The sequence below is a fragment of the Triticum urartu genome, chromosome 7A (genome assembly GCF_056163025.1).
Source record: "Triticum urartu cultivar PI428250 chromosome 7A, HENAU_Tu73, whole genome shotgun sequence".
NCBI lineage: Eukaryota > Viridiplantae > Streptophyta > Magnoliopsida > Poales > Poaceae > Triticum > Triticum urartu.
The window spans coordinates 726956856-726978477 of NC_141879.1; the positions used below are offsets into that span (position 1 = coordinate 726956856).

The following is a 21622-nucleotide window of genomic DNA, read 5'->3' on the forward strand; positions in this document are numbered from 1 at the left end:
ACCACCATTCTATTCCACATATAGTGCTATGTCCATGGCTCACGTTCATGTATTGCGTGAAGATTGAAAAGGTTTGAGAACATCAAAATTATGAAATAATTGTTTGGCTTGTCATCCGGGTTGTGCATGATTTAAATACTTTGTGTGGTGAAGATGGAGCATACCCAAACTATATGATTTTGTAGGGATAACTTTCTTTGCCCATGTTATTTTAAAGAGACATAATTGTTTAGTTAATATGCTTGGAGTATTATTATTTCTATATCAATATTGAACTTTTGTTTTGAATCTTTCGGATCAGAATATTCATACAATAATTAAGAAAATTACATTGAAAGTATGCCAAGTAGCATTCCCCATAAAAAATTCTGTTTTTATCATTTACCTATTCAAGGACGAGCAGGAATTAAGCTTGGGATGCTCGATATGTCTCCAACGTATCTATAATTTTTTATTGTTCCATGCTATATTATATCATGTTTTGGACATTGTTGGGCTTTATTATACACTTTTATATTATTTTTGGGACTAACCTATTAACCGGAGGCCTATTCCAGAATTGCTGTTTTATGTCTATTTCAGAGTTTGCAGAAAAAGAATATCAAACGGAGTCCAAACGGAATGAAATCTTCGGGAACGTGATTTTCGGAACGAACATGATCCAGAGGCTTTGGACCCTATGTCAAGAAAGCAACCAGGAGGGCACGAGGTAGGGGGCGCGCCTACCCCCAGGCGCGCCCTCCATCCTCGTGGGCCCACGTTGCTCCACTGACGTACTTCTTCCTCCTATATATATATATCTACTTACCTCCAAACTACCAGATACAGAGCCAAAAACCCTAATTCCACCGCCGTACCTTTCTGTATCCGTGAGATCCCATCTTGGGGCCTTTTCCGGAGCTCCGCCGAAGGGGGCATCGATCACGGAGGGCTTCTACATCAACACCATAGCCTCTCCGATGAAGTGTGAGTAGTTTACTTCAGACCTTCGGGTCCATAGTTATTAGCTAGATGGCTTCTTCTCTCTTTTTGAATCTCAATACAAAGTTCTCCCCCTCTCTTGTGGAGATTTATTCGATGTAATCTTCTTTTGCGATGTGTTTGTTGAGACCGATGAATTGTGGGTTTACGATCAAGTTTATCTATGAACAATATTTGAATCTTCTCTGAATTCTTTTATGTATGATTGGTTATCTTTGCAAGTCTTTTCGAATTATCAGTTTGGTTTGGCCTACTAGATTGATCTTTCTTGCAATGGGAGAAGTGCTTAGTTTTGGATTCAATCTTGCGGTGTCCTTTCCCAGTGACAGTAGGGGCAGCAAGGCGCGTATTGTATTGTTGCCATCGAGGATAACAAGATGGGGTTTATTTCATATTGCATGAGTTTATCCCTCTACATCATGTCATCTTGCTTAAAGCGTTACTCTATTCTTTTGAACTTAATACTCTAGATGCATGCTGGATAGCGGTCGATGTGTGGAGTAATAGTAGTAGATGCAGGCAAGAATCGGTCTACTTGTCTCGGACGTGATGCCTATATACATGATCATACTTAGATATTCTCATAACTATACTCAATTCTGTTAATTGCTCAACAGTAATTTGTTTACCCACCAAAATACTTATGCTCTCGAGAGAAGCCACTAGTGAAACCTATGGCCCCCGGGTCTATTTTCCATCATATTAATCTTCCATCAACAAGCTATTTCCTTTTCCATTTATTTTACTTTCTTTACTTTGCATATTTATCATAAAAATACCAAAAATATTATCTTATCATATCTATTAGATCTCACTTTCGTAAGTGACGGTGAAGGGATTGACAACCCCTTTATTGCGTTGGTTGCGAGGAGTTTATTTGTTTGTGTAGGTGCAAGGGACTCGTGCGTGGCCTCCTACTGAATTGATACCTTGGTTCTTAAAACTGGGGAAAATACTTACGCTACTTTGCTGCATCACCCTTTCCTCTTCAAGGGAAACAAACGCAGTGCTCAAGAGGTAGCAGCTGGCACGACATGTGATGGGTCAGGCATGGCACCGGGCTAAACGGGTCATGCCAGGCACGCGGCATACCCTGGAACGTGCTTTGGCTGCTAGGCTGAGCACGTGGGATGGCACGACACGACCCATTTTATCTTTTTTTTATTTTTTATGTACGTACTAGCAAATATGTCCGTGCGTTGCAACGGGAGACAAAAGTATTACGCCCTAATCAAATAAGTATGACTTGATACCCTGACATATGAATGTCCTCTATTTTTCTATTTTATCCCGGTAGCCCATCATGTTTTCACTTATCATTTTTTCCCGTCCTCGTTAATGATAGCTGATGTGTCCATGTGATCCAATTTTATTGATTGATGTCTACTTATCTTTTTTTGAAATGCATGGACAATTTTTTTACTCAGCGAACATTTTTGAATCGGTGAACTTTTTAAAAATTAGGGAACAAATTTTGAAATTTGCGACCTTGTTAGTTTCTGTGAACATTTTTTAAAATTTCATAGACATTTTCTTCCAATTCACGAACATATTTTGAATAAATGGTCATTTTCAAAATCATGAAAGTTTTATATTTGCTGAATATATTTTTAAAAATCATGATTTTTTATAATATTCAAACCTTTCTTAAATCATCTACATTTTTTGAATCCGTGAACATTTCATGATTTCCTGAACCTTTTTTTGAATTCCTGAATATTTTATGATTTCATGAACATTTTTTTCAACACTTGCAACTTTTTAAATTTAGAATTTAAAAAAAATCCTGAATTAATTTTAAAAATAAAAAACAAATTAAAATAATATAACATGGGCCGGCCCATGGACTCGTGCTGGGGAGGAGGAGAGCTATGCTGCATAAAGAGAGAAAAGAAGGGTCTCGCCACTACATCTCACACGTCGTAGTGATTCCTTTAGGGTCTCGCCCTTTAAGAACCGAACCAAACTGCGACTTTGACAAAAAAATTTGAATCATTTTCTTCGCTTATGGGTGGCATGGTGGGTAATTTACGGTAGTTTTAAGGGCAATTTAAATGACGGACGACCAGAAGCAGTCTGTGCTTTATTATTAGGGAAAGATATATGACCTAATATCAGCCCAGTAGGTAGAAATAGCCCCACATGCCAAACAGGAGGTGGGCCTACATGTCTGGCGTGCTGGTGGGCCAGCTCGATTAGCACATGGGCCGTGGTTGGGCTGCAAGCTGCAGTACGCGGGCCGGCACGGCACGCCCTGACTATTAAACGTGCCACGACGGGTCATGAGGTGCCATGCATGATTAAGGTGGGCGGGTCGTGTCATGCCATGCATGATTAAGGTGGGCGGGCCGTGTCGTGCCAGGCAGGCCCGTTTGGCGAGCTCTATGTGAAACCAGGGTTTTCATTTCTAATAAGATAGTAATAAGAAACGAAAAATTTATTTGGCCAACCGTACTTTTTATATAGATTTGAACGATCTTGCAGTCCTCAGATAGGGGGTGTCGTCTGAGCTTGTGGGTCCCACACGCATGAAATCAACGCGCTCTCTCTCTCTCATGTTCTTGATGTACCACGAGCTTTGTTAATATAGTTGGATCATGTGGTGTTCTTCACTCTCTATCTTGTTGTGATGAATTAGGTTTTTTTCTTCGAGGTTTCATTATTATCGGATTGAGTTTTTTGGATTTTGGAACACTTGATGTATGTCATGCATGTCAAATAATTAACTCACGAATACTTGTGGTGACATTAGAGTATCTAGATAACATTAAAGTTAATTGATGCATATCTTATGATGTTATTTTAGTACGAACTTTAGGGTTGTTTGTGGCACTTATAGGGATTACTCAATAGATTATATTGATCAGAAATGATAACTTTGAGATGGTTCACTACCTACAACAATTTCATCTTATGCTTTTCGCTATTGATAAGAACTTTGGAGTGATTCTTTGTCGCACATTGAGAAATTGTTATATGATTCAATTATGTTAACACTTGAGAGATTGCAGTAGTGAAATTATGAATCCTATGCCTTGTTTCTAAGCATTGAAATACCATTTGTGCTCACTTTTGGTACTTGCTACCTTATTGTTTTGTTTATTCAGATTATAAAAACCTATTATACTATCTATTCTACACTTGTATCATCATCTATTCGCCGAACTAGTGTACCTATACAATTTACCATTGTATTAGGTGTGTTGGGGACACAAAATATTTTTTGTTTTTGATTGCAGGGTTGTTTGAGAGAGAGACCACCTTCATTCTACACCTCTTATGAATTGATAAACCCTAGGTCATCCAGTTGGGAAATTTACCACTGTCGTACAAAACTCTGCGTTTGAAGCCCAACCGAGTCTACAAGAATAAAAATTGCGTAGTAGACATCATAAACTGAGAGGAGAGTCAACGTGAGAATAATTGCCACTTTTTAATGGGATCATGATTGCATGCGATAATTGACGCTTTTAATGGGGTCGTGATTTTGTGTTCACGCATGGATATCAGCCATGTGAAAATTAGCGCTTTGAGTGGTGCTAGCCGTCGGTACCCCGGCCCAAATTTTGGTTGGCCATGAGCAAGCCCTCCGATTCAACCGATAAAAACCATTAGATTAGGATGCATTGCAGCAGAAAAAATGACCATGCAAAATAATAGTCCGTTTCTCATCCCCACACAACCCACGAGTGATTCACGCGCCAAATCACTACCGCTGTGCTTCATGGCCGGCAACGCCCCCTTGCCGGACTGGTAGATGCCTCTCACAAGACCTCCAATGATGTCGCTCGACGGAGCTCATGCAGATAAAGCTCCCCCTCGAGGAACCGCTTGCAGCAGGTCGCAATCTCCCATCGTTAAAGCACATCTAGTATATAGCACCGCTAGCTGCAACTCCGCGGGCCTGTGCTTACAGTCGCGATGGCAATAGGTGTCTCCGGTTGTAGCAAAAAATTCATCATTGATCCCACATCCTCCGGTAAAAAGCTACTACTGCCGAAATAAAATGCTACAATTGGCGAATCAAAAAAGATGCTACTGTCAAAAAGGGGATTGCTGCGATTGGCGAAATCAAAAGTTGGAACTAGCGACGCAAAATGCTACTATGAGCAAAAAAATTGGTGAATCAAAAGTTGGTGCTGCTTGATGAAATTGTTGTGACGGGTGAAATAAAAAGCTGGAATCAACAAATAAAAAGGCTGCAAACAGCTAAATCAAAAACAAAGCCATAGCAGGAGCACGCCGCCTTGAAAAAAAGGTGTTGCATCCGTAGGGGTGTGCGAGCGTTGTCGCGTCGAGCTCACAGGGGGAGCAGCTCGTCGTCCATGGCCTCCCTCACTTGTAGCAATGGCAACACGTGGCGAGAGCAACGCCTTGCATCAGAAGAGGGGGGGATTGGGCACAATGTTGTTGAACCGGGGGCACGCACGAGGGACAACAGCTTGCAGCAGTGGCGCGCAAGGCAACAACTTCCTCGTTGAGAGAATATAGAGATAGAGATAGAGAAGGAGATGTGTGGATGGAGGAAGAAGAAAAGAAGTGGAGGAGAGCATCACAACCAGCAAAGGGATAAGGTCAAGGGGAGATAGCGACATCTGTGGCCCACATCGCACGCCTGCGAGTGAGAGCGATCGGTCGAGTACTTGGTTGGTCATCCCATCACAATCATTTACCTAGCGCTTTTAGTGGGATCATGATTTTGTGTGATCCTAATTTGTGCTCTTAGTGGGACTCCTAATTTCCAGCGAAAGGATAAGGTCAAGGGAGATAGCGACACATGTCCCCCACATCACACGCGTGCAAGCGAGAGCGACCGACCGAGTGTCGGTTGGTCATCCCATCACAATCATTTACCTATCGCTTTTGGTATCATGATTTTGTGTGATCCTAATTTGCGCTCTTAATGGGAATCTTAATTTCTGCGTGGGCATGGGCAGGTGAGCATTAACCATGACTATTTTTCCCTTCATGATAGCAGTTTTCATACTTGATGTTGACGTAGAGTACGTTTGCAGTTTTGTAGGCAAAAAATTCACGCTGAAGCCGAGAATTAAACTCAAGACTTCAACACTAATCTCTTAGCCCATTTGCCAACTCCCCCTTGTTTGGTTCTAGTTGAAAGAAAAAACACTATTTGACCATTCATCCCTTCTTATTAGTGCATGAATATTAATTCCAAACACTGTTTCAAATATACCCCGGTAATTCTCTGTGTAAAAGGTAATTTACGCACCACAACCTTGATAACATACGTACAAATTTAAACACCTTATTAACTTTGACCTTGAGGAGTTATTGACACATTCCCCAGGTAACTTTTATATACTCACATGGTGATTTATGCACCATGGACCTGATAATTTATGTATAGACGACATGATAATTTTCACCCGAATAAAAAAGAGGTTGAAACATATCACTATAACTTCCATGTAAATAAGATGTTAATTTATGCACCATAGACCGGATAACTTACGTATAAACAACATGGCAACTTTAATCTAGGGAAATAATTTTTTGAAACATATCCCTGGTAACTTATGTGTAAACATCATGGTAATACGCGCTCTAGACCTAATAACTTATGTATAAACATCATGGTAACTTTGACCCAAGGAAATGTTTTGTTGAAACATACCCCCGGTATATTCTGTGTAAATAGGATGATAATTTATGGACCGCAACGCAAACATGATAACTTACGTTCAAACACCATGGCAACTTCCTCTCGGGGGGGGGGGGGGGTAGTTGTTGAACATACCCCGGTAACTCATGTGTAACTGGTATGGTAATTTACGCACCATAGACTTGATAACTTGCGTATAAACACCATGATAACTTTGACTCGGAGATTTTTGTTGTTGTTGAAATATATCCCCATTAACTCATGTGTAAATTACATGGTAATCTAAGCACCACAAATATCATAACTTACGTTAAAACATTTTCGTAACTTCCACCGGGGTAAAAGTTATTGAAACATGCCCTAATAACCTATGTGTAAAGTTACCGGTCATCTCATGCTATAGTTATCGGTTTTCTCATGTTATAGGTATCAGGAGGCTCATGTTAAAGTTACTAGGATGCTCATGCCAAAGTTATCAAAGCAAAAATTAACTTTTTTTGCTAACATGGTAGGAAGAAGAAGGGGCCAAATACCCTTTTTTCATGTATGGTGGACAATAAGTAAAGGTGGTTGAGTTGGTTATTTGGCTAGTAGCTATTCAATAGACTTGGGTTCAAGTCCTCCTTCCAGCACTTCATTTATTTTTTTATTTCTTTTGTGACTAGAAATGAACACGGCGAAAAACACCGGTGATTTAGTGTTGGGACATGCGGTTTTCGGAAGAAGGGAGAAAATCAGTGGGCATGCGCATGCGCGGGACATATGATAGCGACCGGGTAGAAAACGGGTCATTCATATTTGTCCCTATAATTGGAACGATCACCAGTTAGTCCGGTCCAATAAGAAAAGAGTGACCTACATTGACTGCAAGGATATTGCTACGACCGTTCCACCTCCACCCAATGTCATGATCGCACTATAGGAATCAATAATTTATTAATTGGTGCTACGATCATCCTTCATTGATGTCTTCTTCCACCTCCACCCAATGCCATGACCTTTGCACTAGGAATAAACAATTTATTAACTGGCATAGTGGCCAAGTAGAGCCTCTTCGTATTTGGGGTCAATAGATTTAACTTGGAAAATGTGATTTATATGTAATAGAAAATAGTACTTTGGAAACTACTTTTAAATATGGATCCTACAATATTTTTTAGCATATGACTTAAATTTATGGTCAAAATTTGACCTAAAATACGACGAAGACTAATAAACCTGAACAATGTGGTGTTTTTTTCTTAATCAACGATTGAGGAGGGAGTTGAGGCATAAAAGAAGTCGCCAACTCAATTTGATCTCGATCGAAGGTACTTCCTTCTTTCTGGTTTAAATGGCTCACGTGTGTCCAAGATCTATAATTTACCGTTGTTATAGAAAGTTAGAATGTCCAGTGTTATAGAAAGCTAGAATGTTGGCAAATCTTAGCGCTCGCATACTAGTTTCTAGACTGCCGAATGTTACAAAAAGTAACAATTGTGATAAGGATGATGCATCATGCACTGCTAAAAGGACCTTGACTTTCTATAACGGTAAGTCGTTTAGTCCTTTTAATTACATTACATCCAAACTTGGACTTAGTCACCCACCTCATATCGCCCACACTTAATGGCTCTGTCTATAAACCCAACTAGCTGCTGGTAGGTGGATCATGTCTCATCTTGCTATTCCTCTCTTCTTGGATGTTTCTTTAGTAGCTAGCCCCATCCTGGCTGATTGAGCCTCCAGGTTAGTACTCCAGCCATTTACTTGTCAAATATTTTTCATGTCGATTAATACAGTTTGTATATGTTCTTTTAAATTCTATCTTGCCACTTCTGATCTGAAAAAACACAACTTTGCTAAGTAGCTTCTTAGTTATGAAGCAGATATGTATTACATATTGCACATGGAGAACTCCCACAAAAAAAAAATTACATAGAGAAGTTTGTTCCATCTAGTGTTATAGAAAGCTAGGATGTCTTCGGGGATAAGCTCTAGAAAAGTTGAACATAATAAAATGAGCAAAAGAAAGGAGGGTACGTAGTACTTAAAAAATTAATCTATTCATTTTCAATTATAATAGTACAACGGAAACCAAAAATAATAAAAATTGCATCCAGATATGTAGACTACGTAGTGACGACTACAAACGCTGAAGCGAGCCGAAGGCATGCCGCCGTCATCGCCCCTCTCTCGCTGGAGTCGATAAAACTTGTTGTTGTAAATAGTTGAAAAGTTATCATGCTAAGGCCCCACAGAACCAAATATACGTACTACTCTATGATCAACACTAAACAAGAGAGCATCTTTTCAGCTCAACGGACATCAACCAACCAACATCCTCTTGGTCCACCTGATGTGTAACTTTGTGAAAGCATCTTGACGATACTCTAAAAAGCTTTAGAGGAGTAAAATCATTTTTTTATCCTCTAGCCAGCACTTAGCCGATCCCTTATAATCGTTAGAGGGGTAAATTTTTACTCCACAGCCTCCCTATCTCATAAAAATACTCCTCCGTGACGGGTTGGAGTGAAAACTTCCTTCGTGTGCGTGGCCACCTGGCGACTCGTGTGAAGCCCCCTTGTCAAGTACTCCCTCGACGGCGGCTTTGGGCCTCGTCGGCGACCTCGCGGCCCTTTTCGCTCGTCAGGCGCAGGCGCATGCTGGTGGATACCTTCTCGTCTGCGACCGACAGACCGACGAGCACGAACCTCTCCATGGCCGCCACGGTCGCCCGGCAATCTTTCTCCCGAAGCAGAGCCCCCCGGCACCTCCCTCGTCCGGGCGGCCTTGACGAGCGTCCACGCCCAGTCCGTGACCAGCACCATCCGGGATGGCTCCGCGAGGTCCAGCGTGGGCGGGCCGCTCATCACCTCCAGCGCGTTGTCAGGTGCGACTGCCCGTCCCGGCTCCGGCGTGCCAGCCCGAAGTCCGCCACGCGCATGCACTCCACGTCGTTGTGCATGTAGAGTATGTACTCCAGCCCCCTCGCTTCGCGCCGTAGTGCATGTAGATCTTCGTAGTGGTAGATCCCGGCTTTACGCCGTAGTGCATGTACTCCAGCCCCTCGTCACGTCGAAAATCTTATGCGACCAGGTCGTACGCTGTCGTTCGTGAGACCCTGCCCAGCGCCTGACACCTGGATAAACGAATCTCAAAGCACAGTCCCAGGTAGCAAATTGTGAATCCCGTCTACCAAATCCCTAATCCTCTTTCTTCGCCGCCGCCAAAGCTCGCTTGTCATTGTCGCCGCCGCCGCCAGCGCTCGCTCGTCTCCGCAGCCGCCGCCACCACTAGTCTTATTCTCGCTCTGTCGCGGAAGCACTGGAGCTCCATCCCTGGCCCCCTGCTGCTCTCCCCAGCCTCCACGACGACGCTCCTCAGATCCTCAAGCTCAATTCAAGCACCAACAAATTAACGTGCTCATTGAATCATCTACAGATGCCGAGACATATCTAACTTACTAAAACACTGGCGACGTGAATTTGGACGCAGCCAAAGGATGCATGCAGCCGGCCGTGCCGTGAGTGGAGGTGCCCACGAACATCGCCGTGGCCGGCGGGGACAAGCTGCCATAAGCTCGGCCGGCGACGACGTCGCCGTTTCTGACGGGAATGGAGCGCGCTGAGCTGGGGTTGTGCCGAGACGATGTGCCGTCGAGGAGCACGCCGGCGGTGATGTGCCGTCGAGCATCACAACGGTGGCTGGGTGGCTGTAGTTTCGGGGCGCTGGAGAGATTTGAGATGGTTGTTGCTTTAAGATTTGTATCGCCAGGTGTCGCATGCAGGAAAGGGTCTCACGATTGGTCCTGTACGACCCGGTCGTATAGGAATTTTTTTTTTCCCATAGCAGCACCACCGATCCGTCCGCGAGCACTCCGTGGTACAGGACGCCGAACCTGCTGCGGCCGCACGGGCAGCCGAAGGCTAGACACGACGGTGATCGGCAGCACCGACAATGCATGGTGACCGGGCACGTGACCTACTGCGACATGCGTGTCCGACATGCTCTCCGACGTTGATGGCGTGGTCACCATCATCGCTGCTTGCTGCATAGCAAGTGTTTCATGAAATGCTTAAGCCAAATAAAATTTTGCTCCGTTAAATTTAGGGGGTCGGCTAGGAACGGCCATTTTTTAAGGAGCATATCTGCTCGTTTACTCGGCTGTTTACTCCTTTAAAATTTAGGGGATCGGGGATGCCCTAGGGCATATCAGTTTCTGGATCTTAAGAGAGCAACGACACCTTGACCTCCTCTCCATGTGAAGAACATGGAGAGGCACAAACCTTGCAATTAAAACCCAAAGTACTAGAAAGCTAATACTTTAAGATGTAAATAAAGAGGGGAGAATGTGATTAGTTTTCTTATCTCAAAAGTGTAGGCTCCTCAAGAGTGAAAAAAAATCTATGAACTTGCACAAATGTGCACATTGGTCACGAACTTGCAAAGCTGAGAAAACATGTGTCGAACCTGCCAGACTGTCCGAGGGGATTACTAGCCTTAGAGAAGTTCAACATAACAAAGCAAAACAAAATAAAAGAGTGTATCTACTACTCTAGGATCAACACCAAACAAGGGACCATCTTCTCAACCAACTTCCATCAGCTAACACCGTCTCAGTCCACTTGAGTGGTTCGGCATATATAGCAAGATGTGGATCTTATAAAGCAACAACACCGTGACCGCCTCTGTTTTACCGGCAACGGGATCTCCCATTGCTGGCTTTGTGAAGAACATGGTAAGGAGAGGCACAAACTTTGCAATTAAAATTTAGAAAGTTTTTTTTTTGAGGCAGTGCCATCATGGTGGTTTTTATTTGATATCAAATAAGGATACATTGTTCAATAAGGGATAGAATGGAGGAAGGCGTATTATTCATCCACAAGCTCGAAGGATTAACTCCGTTTGACCGAAAGTTAATATGAGACAGAGGGAGTAATACTTAGACGTAAAGAAAAAAAAAGCTGCAATTAATCGTCTTATCTCAAAGGAATGCATACATTAGCTGCATTTGGAATTAATTTTTGTGGCCGGCTTAGTGGAACAAGTAAAATCTCCACAACTAACTTGATTCCATCGTGAGCACATCAAAGGTCAGAAAAACCGCCAATAATAAGTCTTCGGTAGAGTTTTTGGGCCTTGCACTAGGGCTTTCTACAGGATTTTGCCCAGGACCTACCTCGGCCCTTGATTGTGGGTGCATAAGCTTTAACATGATGCACACAAATAAACTTGAATGGATTTCTTCAAATGCATAAATATGTAAAGCATAAACTCAGGCGCCCACTATTGCACTGCACATTTGCGTTTCCTTATTTCGTTGAAGATCACAAAAGGTAGAATACAGTTGCCTTAAATATTGGTCGGTGCACGAACGATTTACTATAGACAATTGTTCCAAAATTACCATATGCTGCCTTAAATAGCGCTGATCTGAAACAAACCTCTTTTTGCTAATGTTGATACTGCATACTGTCAAACTGATTGCACATCAGATACATCGTACATGGATCATGAGGTCCTGGAGCATATACTTGATGGAAGAGAGAAGCCGACAAATCTATCACTCGCACTTTTGAAGGATATCACAGAAAATTTCTCGGATGATCGAGAAATCGGTCACGGTGGATTTGCAACTGTTTATAAGGTAAATTGCTTTTTAACCATAAATTAGGCATATGATATCTAGAGATCGCACTTGGAATTGTTATATTGGCTTGAGCAGTCCTCGAGTTAGCAAAACTATGTTAACTAGATGATACTCCGCACGTTGTTGCGGGAATATTTGCAATACATTTCGATGATATGTGTTTTCTATGGAACGTGAATAGTGATACTACGTAAACTAAAATTGCAAATCCATACGCTTTATTGTGTTTGATTAATGTATTGTAAAATATCTAATATATGTTTGCATGTTGAGGTGGACATTTTCATGTGCATGAATGCATATTATGGTGGGCCTTTTGCCATGCATGTTGCTTGATGATGTGGCATGCTTGCATGTTGAGAGAAATATGTTAGTGGGGGCTATTTAGATATAGAAGATAATCGGTGTTGCCAACTAGTAAATACCATATATAGATGTTACATTCGTCTGCAAGATGCCACTTGATTCTAGCAGTATCTGGTATATATTGAAGTCAGACAACCGGGTATATTCTTTGTGTCTTATATTACGGAATTCTGTTCCTAGGGTCGAACATAGTATCCAACATCAATTCGGAAAATGGAACCGCCTTAAGGTTGTCATGGAGCTACAAACCTTTTTCCTAGCATATATGTGCATGTGTGGTGGTGCAATTGTACTGTAACATTAGGTGTGCTCTCTCGGGAAAAAAGGGGCTTTCGTCGCTGCATCCCAAACTTCTGTATTATCTTTCTTGCACAGTATCTTCAAATTCAGCTAAACACTTTTTGAATGCTCACAAGAGAAGTTAAACAGGGAGTGCTTCGTAATGGGAACATTGCTGTAAAGAGGATAAGGAACAGTCATTCAATCAATGAGACTTTATTTTATCGAGAAGTTGACAGCCTGTTGAACATTAAACATAAAAATGTCGTACGCTTTCTTGGCTTCTGTGCTAGCACAGATCAGATAGCCATACAAATTGCAGGATCAAAACGACATATTTATGCTGAGGTAAGAGAAAGACTACTCTGTTTTGAGTATATCAGCAATGGAAGTCTACAAAAGTATGTTACTGGTACGTCATTCTTGCAACAAGCTCTTATCTTTACTAACTTATCTTTATTTTCCATGATCAAGATGTGATATATACATTCATAATGCAATTTAGCGCATGCACAAATCAAATGATGGAAACTTTTATCGCTCACTGTTACTTTTTGCATTATGTAGATGAATTAAGAGGACTGGAATGGAATACACGCTATGGAATAATTAGAGGAATCTGTGAAGGTTTGCATCATCTGCACTCGGAGAAGCACATATATCATATGGATTTGAAACCTGGCAATATACTACTAGATAATGATATGGTGCCGAAAATCACAGATTTCGGTTTATCAAGACTTGATGAAAAGTCAAAAACCATGAGTGAAGACCGTCTCGGATCACTGTAAGCTATGCATCAAAACAACATAATTTCTCGGCATCTTCTTTCACATTTTCTAATGCTGTAATACATTGAAATGCCGACCTTCTTGCAGAGGATATTGTGCTCCAGAGTACATATCTGAAGGAAATATGTCATTCAAATCAGACATGTACAGTTTGGGCAAAATAATTATCGAGCTAGTGACGGGAGGAAAGGAGATCCTCAATAATAGCAACACTGTAAGAGGGTTCTATCTCGCCATGCAGACAATCTTTTTTGTAGAAATATCCTAACTTTCTACCTTGCATATTGGTTACCATTTTCTTAATAATCCTACTTAATTTGCATATTACAGTGTTGGATGGATTATCTAGTATAAGAACATATTTAGAATGAAAATATAAGCAACGTGATGGTCTTACTCAAAAACAAGCACATCACCGGAATGTAAACCCTTTAGCAGCTCACCATATTGAGTTCCATATCACTCGTTCCACCGTTTTAAATCGGTGCCAACACATGGTAGCTTCATATGATGGCTAGAAACATTTATATTTAAGCCATGTGGCACCGGTATCAGTGCATGATTTGGGTCAGTCGTTTCTACATAGTCAAGTAAAAATTGAGGGACTAGGGTTGACACAAGATCCCGTGGGCGATGCACTGATGAGAATGATGATACGAAAGACAGATCTACATAGGTTTAGGCCCCCAACATGGGTAAAAGTTCTACGTCCTGCCTTGAAGATCTTGTATCTTTTGGGGGTGATTGCAAGGATGTATGTGGACGGATGGCTAAAACACTAGATTCGCTAAAGCTTGACAGATGTTTCATAACTTCAATTGTGGTTGTCCTCTTGCACACTTTCCTAGAAATTTTTTTGTTATTGTGATAATCTCGCATATGGTTGAAGCAAACTCCATCCTATCCAGTCAAAATGATGATGACACGACCCATATGACATCTCTGAAAGATCTTGTTCACACCGTGTGTATTTATTCCTAGTTTCACGCACCCCACGTCTTACAATCTCTTTGTAAACCTTGGGGTTTTGGGCATGAATAGGGTATTGATGGATGTAACCACACGGAGCTTCGATGCGGGAAATAGACCAAGGCATCATGGTTAATTCTTCATCTTGCTGCTGACTTGTAAATGGGCATGACATGGGGCGCCCAATGACACTTGGTCCTGCAATGACAAGCTTTCCATGTCAAGAAGACCATTTCCAACGTCCACATACACTGAAAAAGGCCTTGGCCTCCTAGCCTACAGGGGGCTCATCACGAGCAAGGATGTAGTCCCCTGGCGGGGGGGGGGGGGGGGGGGGGTTCTGTAAGTGAGATTTTGCCTAAGGCCTCTTGTCGAAAGAACCGTTTCATTGATGTACCCCCTACTTAGAGGGCTCCAACTTCCTCTCTCTGGCTTTTCTGGTGAGATGTGATTCAATTGCACGGCATAAACTATCAACCTTGATGTCGGCTCCAACTTCCTCTTTCCCCTCTACACACATGTGCGTGTCCTGGCTAGGGATTCGCCCTGACTATGGGCGCTAGAAGCCATTCCCCCCTCAACTACCTTGTGCGGCGCCTCCTCCACCACCCCAAGTCCATCTCGGTGGTCACCCGCATCTTTATGGTTTTTATATGTTAGTCTCGTAGTGTTAATAGTATTTTTTGTATGTCGGTGTAGTAGTGTTAGTTCAAGTAATAGATTATTCTTCTTGAATTCTTAAGGGTTTGAGTCAACGAGTGCCCTAGCGTGCGGGCTTGAAGTAAATAAAATGACCAAGCGTCCAATATGTGTTTTCCTTGGTTGCCGTATTTTTGGGAGAATGTGTAACGACCCAGATATGGTAGTATCTGAATCCCTGTGGTCACTATGCTACTATCTGAACTGAATCTTAATTAGCAGCTAGCACAAACAGTACTTGATAAAATACCACAAAAAAATCACATGTAAGAATATAACGTAAATCCAGAGTATTTATTACCTCATAGCCCACAGGCTAGTTCACACAGCAAAAAATAACAAATAAAACTATGGAGTCCCATCAGCGCCGCTGACAAAGTTGAGTATGGACATCGTAACCCTACGTCGCATCCGTTACTCGTCATATAAAATCTTTGACATGATAAGTTGCAGTCATGCAGGTCAGTATATTGAGTGTACCGACAAGTGACACCCAAGTGAGACCTATCATCTATATGCAAGGATATGGCTAAAATGGAAAGCTCTAAATTTTATTTTGCATAAAGCCAATTTTAGCCTACTATCAAAAGATTGTTCAAGTACATATATACAACGAGATATATTCAACCATATTTGCACCTGCATCAAAAGGCTACATATATACAACCATATTTGCACCAGATATATTCACGTAATTCCTATAATCAAAATAGTTTGCATAAGATTAAAAACATAGTTTAGATTAAACACAAAAGTAGGTTATATATAAAATCAACAATTCCCAGAAGGACGAATCAGTACCCACACCTTCACTACGTGCATGCAACGAGAAAATCCATCTATGGTCATCCACATTTATCTCTATGATTTTTTTATGTATCAAGCCTTTTTCATCTCTCTTGAAGCAAAAAGAACACATGGGATGCTCATTTGGGAAAAGATATTAGGAGCTTACGTGCTTGATGATAGACTTTTTGCATCGATCCTAGGCATCTAGCACCTGCATCTAACTATGTGTAGAGGAGAGAGACGCATACAAGGGTTTTGTGGTACGAGTCATCATGTCCCATCACTTTTGAGGTTATTTTTTTAAACTCTTTGATTTATTCTATTTAAGCCATATTTTGTGGGATGACAGGTACTTAGGAGATGGAGACACAGATGGAAAAAATCTGGAAAGGAAACACCATTGGTCTACCAACAAGTAGCAAAATGCATCGAAATTGGGTTACTCTGCCAAGAACGTGAACCATCCAAGCGGCCCTTTATATGGGATATAATAAATGATATCAGCCACATGGAAGTTGTAAATGAGGAAATCAACAATGCCAACGAATATACATTTGGGGAGGTAAACTCTTGAATGTCCCTGGCCATGTATCTTTATCATACTGAATACATATATGTCCTGCACTTTTCTTGCAGATAAGCTCTTGCCTAGAGGAGGATGATATGCTTGGAATTGAGCCACTCAAACTACATTTTCCTTTTGCCCTTAACAAACAGATGTCCTGCGAGATTCAGCTAACCAATGAGACGGACTCTTACATTGCCTTCAATGTCCAAAATATGAGCCCCAAGTCATACAACACACAACCGCAGAAAGACATTATGCCACCACGTTCCAAGTGTAACATTGAAATAACACTGCAGGCGCAAGGCAATGTGCCGATAGATATGCAGCGTGCCAATGAGTTTGTTGTGTGGAGCACCAAAGTGAATGATGGTATTGCATTTGAGGATATTACTAAAAGCATGTTCATCAAAGAGACAGTGAATGTGGTTGATGAGGTGAATTTAGATGTGGTTTTTGATGTAAGTGAGCCACAAGAAGCAAGTGACAAAATCAGTGAGGTGAGTTGTCTAAGAATACTAACTTGCAAAGCTTTGCATTTAGTTAGCATTGAGCACGCATGATCATTCATTGTAGTTAGAGAGACGAATTAATAAACATCTCGATCAAATTGATTCTTCAATTATTTTAATACCACAATATAGTCAGTAGTCCTATTATATGTAGATTAGATTAGCTTACACTTATTTCCTTTTTCAAGAAGTATTAAATCAATAGGAATAAATTTAACTCTTGCTGACAATCACAAGTCATAATTTTGTTTGTTGATATGTCTCACCAGTTGTGTGTGTGTGTGCGCGCGCGCGCGCATCAACACCTGATACAACCACTAGGATCGCTAATCTAAGAAATAAAACTTTTTGCAATGCTTTGTCTAGTTAATTATCAGCCGATACAAATGAAACCTGTGTGTAATGAATAATGGTGCAAGTAAAAGCAAACAATATCAGAAAAGTAATGAAGACAAATTTCAGAAAGGGAAACTATAGCTTTCGGGGTCCGATATTTCGAGTGATTTTTTTTGTTCAGTTAGGATATGTGAACTAGTATTGGTTACCAGTGGTGTAAGACCCCTGCATACTGCACCCACCCACAGAAAGGCATTATCACGCCACGATCCAAAGTGTAATGTTGGAATAACATTGCAACCGCAGGGCAATGCCCTCACAGATCGTGCCAATGAATCTACTGTGTGGACCAAAGTGATGATTGATGGCCTTGCAATTGAGGATATAACTACAAACAAGCTCATTAAAGAGGCGGACACCATGGTTGATGAGGTGCATTTGGATGTGGTTTTTGATGCCAATGAGGTGCGTCATTCTAAGAATATTAACTTACACAACTTTGTCTATCTAATTAGTGGTCGGTGCAAATGATCTTTGATTGTAGTTGGAATGCCAAATTAATATACTTCTAGATCAAATTCTTTTTTTTAGTTATTTTGATACGTCCATATAATCACAGTAGTCCCCTTATATTTGTAGGGTCAGACTATTCATCACCAGGGTGAAGAATAGTTATTGTTCACCCCCTCTATTTTTACATCACTGAACCATATTTTTACTTCTCATAATTTTTCCTGATGTCGGTAGTCAAACGAGAATGTAAGAAAATATATATCGATTGTAAAAAAAATACTTTTTATTATGTAAAATCACGAACAGAAAATATAGTTTACAATATACATTTTGTGGTCTTGTGACTTATATTTTGATTTTCTTTTACTGATGCTTTAGTGAATTGTACTGATGCTTCATTTTGTTTTTCTTCTTTGATGCACTAACAACACAGCAGACAATGCCACCTTTAATACAGGTATTGGTTTTGGGATTTTCATTTTCCTCTCTTCCCAGATCCTCCATCTTGGGGGTGGTTTCTCAAATGTTCACATGAATTTTGCTTGGTCAGATCATAGATGATACAGCTGGGAAAATCTATTGCATAGATGCACATCAGAAAGAGCCGTTGTAAGTGCATAGAATAATATGGGCATTTGAATATTAAGGCCTCCTTCGGTTCATATGATAGGAATAGTATAGGAATAGAAAAATCATAGGAAGTGAGATGACATGCATCTCAAATCCTATAGATAAAGAGATGTCATTTGATGCATAGGATAGGAATTTTTCCATTGAGTCTTGGTCAATGTTTTTTTTTGTAACGTGAAGGATTGATTCCTATCCTACATAAGAATAGGAATCCATTCCTACAAACCAAAGGGCTCCAAAGGAATTTTTCCTACAAAGTTTCTATCCTTTGCAATTCCTACAATATTCCTATGAACCAAAGGAGGCCTAAACCTCCTTTTCAAGTGAATGCACTAGTTGCGATTATCCTGCATTTAATACCTTCTTATCATACAGGATTATAGTGGGTACCTCACTTGGGAATGTTAAGACATGGAACTATGACACACAGGCAAGTTACTGTATTGCTTTGGTAGTTACTATTTAAGACAAAGAAAGAAATTTATTACCTCGTGCCCTCTGTACAAAAAAGATGCTCGCAGCCCAAGCAATTTTGATTTTATTCATAAGAGCATATACAGTTTCTTTTGATTGCCAAATACCAGGAAAAGCCTGTGTTTGGTGATGGTAGATGGCAAATGTTTTTACCCACTGTTTTCTCATGGCAGTATTTCAGCAGTTGTTGAGTGTGTATTTAGGTCATATTTGCTTACATTGGACTAACAATTTAGTCAGTTGTGTTTACTGGCAGAAAGTGGCCGGTTTGACTAAGGTCTCAGCAGAACCTGGCAAGCTCTCTGACTTGTTTGTCGACATAAGTTTCTTCCACCATATGTACACTGATATGCTAATAAGATGATCGTTCTCACTGCAGTTACGGATGTGAAGTTCATTGCACGAAAGGGGTGGTTTGTGGCAGTGTCATCTGACTGTGTCGTCCATGTGTACAACTACGAAAAGGAAATGCAAAAAGTCACGAGTTTCAGAGCTCTGGGTCGTGCAGATGTTTGGTGTACATTAGCCGTTCATCCAACCCAGCCGTATGTGCTGTCAGGATGTGCTACCGAAATAAAGCTTTGGGACCGTAATTGCATACAGACATTTGAAGAGCACTCGGCTGCTATCATGGCCCTAAAATTTAACCCGGAGGACACCAACAGTTTTGCAAGTGCTTCGCATGATGCTACAATAAAGGTTTTGCTTTCTCTCTCTTATTACTTTGCTAAGCAATCTTTGATTCAATGATGAAGGCGGAGTATGTTTCATTTTCTACTATACCTTGACTGGAAGCTCTTATGGTTGGTGTTCAGGTTTGGAGTCTTGATTCTCCCAAATCCAAGTATACTCTGTTTGGGCATAGGCATGTAGTGAACTTCCTGGATTTCTTCACGCGTGATGGTCAGCAGTATTTGATTAGTGGCTCTTGGGATGCGACTGCCAAGGTCGGCTATCATGTTGGGAAGTACATTAATACAACATGCATCTAACATTTCTAATATATCTGTGCCTTGTTTCTTTTTTCTTTTTTCTTTTTCAAATCAGATATGGGACATGGACAAGAAGGAGTGCGTTCATACACTTGAACATGAGTCTGCAGTTTTTCAGGTCGTTTCCCATCCCAATCTTCCAGTTCTAATTACAGGTACAAAGGATGGTGATGTTCACGCGTGGAGCTCAAATGATTTCAGGTAACCACTAGAGTATGTCCTTATCACACACACACACACACACACGCACGCACGCGAACACACACACACACACACACACACACACACACACACACACACACACACACACACACCTTGAGAACATGGCACCTCTACATGACATTGCACGCACGCGCGTGCACACGCACATGCCGGTTAGCCTCTATAATGGTAAATTACTGAGTGCTTCATATTTTCCAGGCTCAAGAGAATACATAACTTTCATGACAGTGGATGGGTTGTGGGTCTCGCATGTTTGGTGGGATCAGGAAGGTAATCAATATTTCTAGTTCTTATTAGTTTTCTTACTTCCCCTTCGTAGCATGCTTAGCTATATAGATGGTGTGGTCATTTACATGATTATATCCTTTTCGTTTCCTATGATTATAGATTAGTAAAAGCATGTGTTCGTTTATCTATCTGCAGGCTTGTAGTTGCACACAAAACTGGAGTGTCGTTGATGGAAATTCGTGATGAAGAGGAACAAGGTGGTAGCACAGGCAGCAATGAGAATTCCTTATCAGCGACAAATTTGGAAATCCAAAGCTAGTACCACTTTGGAGTATAACTCATTTTTCTCGAAGTGATACATATGGCACGTCTACGTAGTTGACCACCGTGTCCAACATCATGAATTCCTAGATCTGGAATTTGAACGATTGCTTTTTGGAGATGAAAAGTGTCGTTCGGAGCTCAACAACCAGCCAACTCTCTCACAGAGGTGGGCATTATCTAGATTGTGTGTAGAAGTTGATGATTTCATGAAGATTAGTTATTTTTGCTCGAGAGTGCAGGGGCATATACATTTGCTTGAAAATGGTCCAGGTGATGACTTCTGAATGAAGAGATACTCTATAAAGTAACAATCTAATGGTTGGGGATCCGATCCATCTATGTATTATACTATAGATTAAAGGTAATTTATGGGTTAATCAGAAAAAGAGAATTTACGAGTTAACCAGAAAAAAGAGAATTTACGAGTCAATCCAAACCATCTAGCTATTAACAGTAAGAGGATAGTAGGACAAGGCTTGATTTCTCGAACACAAGTAGGTGACACAAGGATTATACAGGTTCAGACCCCTCTTCGGTGGAGGTAAAAGCCCTAGTCATGTTCTCACGTAGAGATGTTTCTTGCGTATGGATTTGTGAATACAAAGGTTTCTGAACCCGCATCTGGACACCAGGGGTAGACTATATAGAGAGTTCGCTATACCCCCTGGGCTGCTGCTATTTACGTTACATGTGA

The 21622-nt window shown here is 41.1% G+C and overlaps 1 pseudogene across 1 annotated transcript; it reads left to right on the forward strand.

Moving 5' to 3' along the window:
• The first annotated feature begins 8189 nt into the window (after window positions 1-8189).
• Window positions 8190-21261, forward strand: LOC125524943 (uncharacterized; annotated as a pseudogene). The gene is made up of 13 exons (XR_015610215.1): window positions 8190-8335; window positions 12085-12236; window positions 13035-13296; window positions 13452-13671; window positions 13763-13889; window positions 16482-16694; window positions 16769-17197; window positions 17852-18010; window positions 19766-19861; window positions 19918-20109; window positions 20210-20355; window positions 20575-20646; window positions 20800-21261. The product of XR_015610215.1 is annotated as an uncharacterized LOC125524943 (transcript).
• The last annotated feature ends 361 nt before the right edge of the window (window positions 21262-21622 follow it).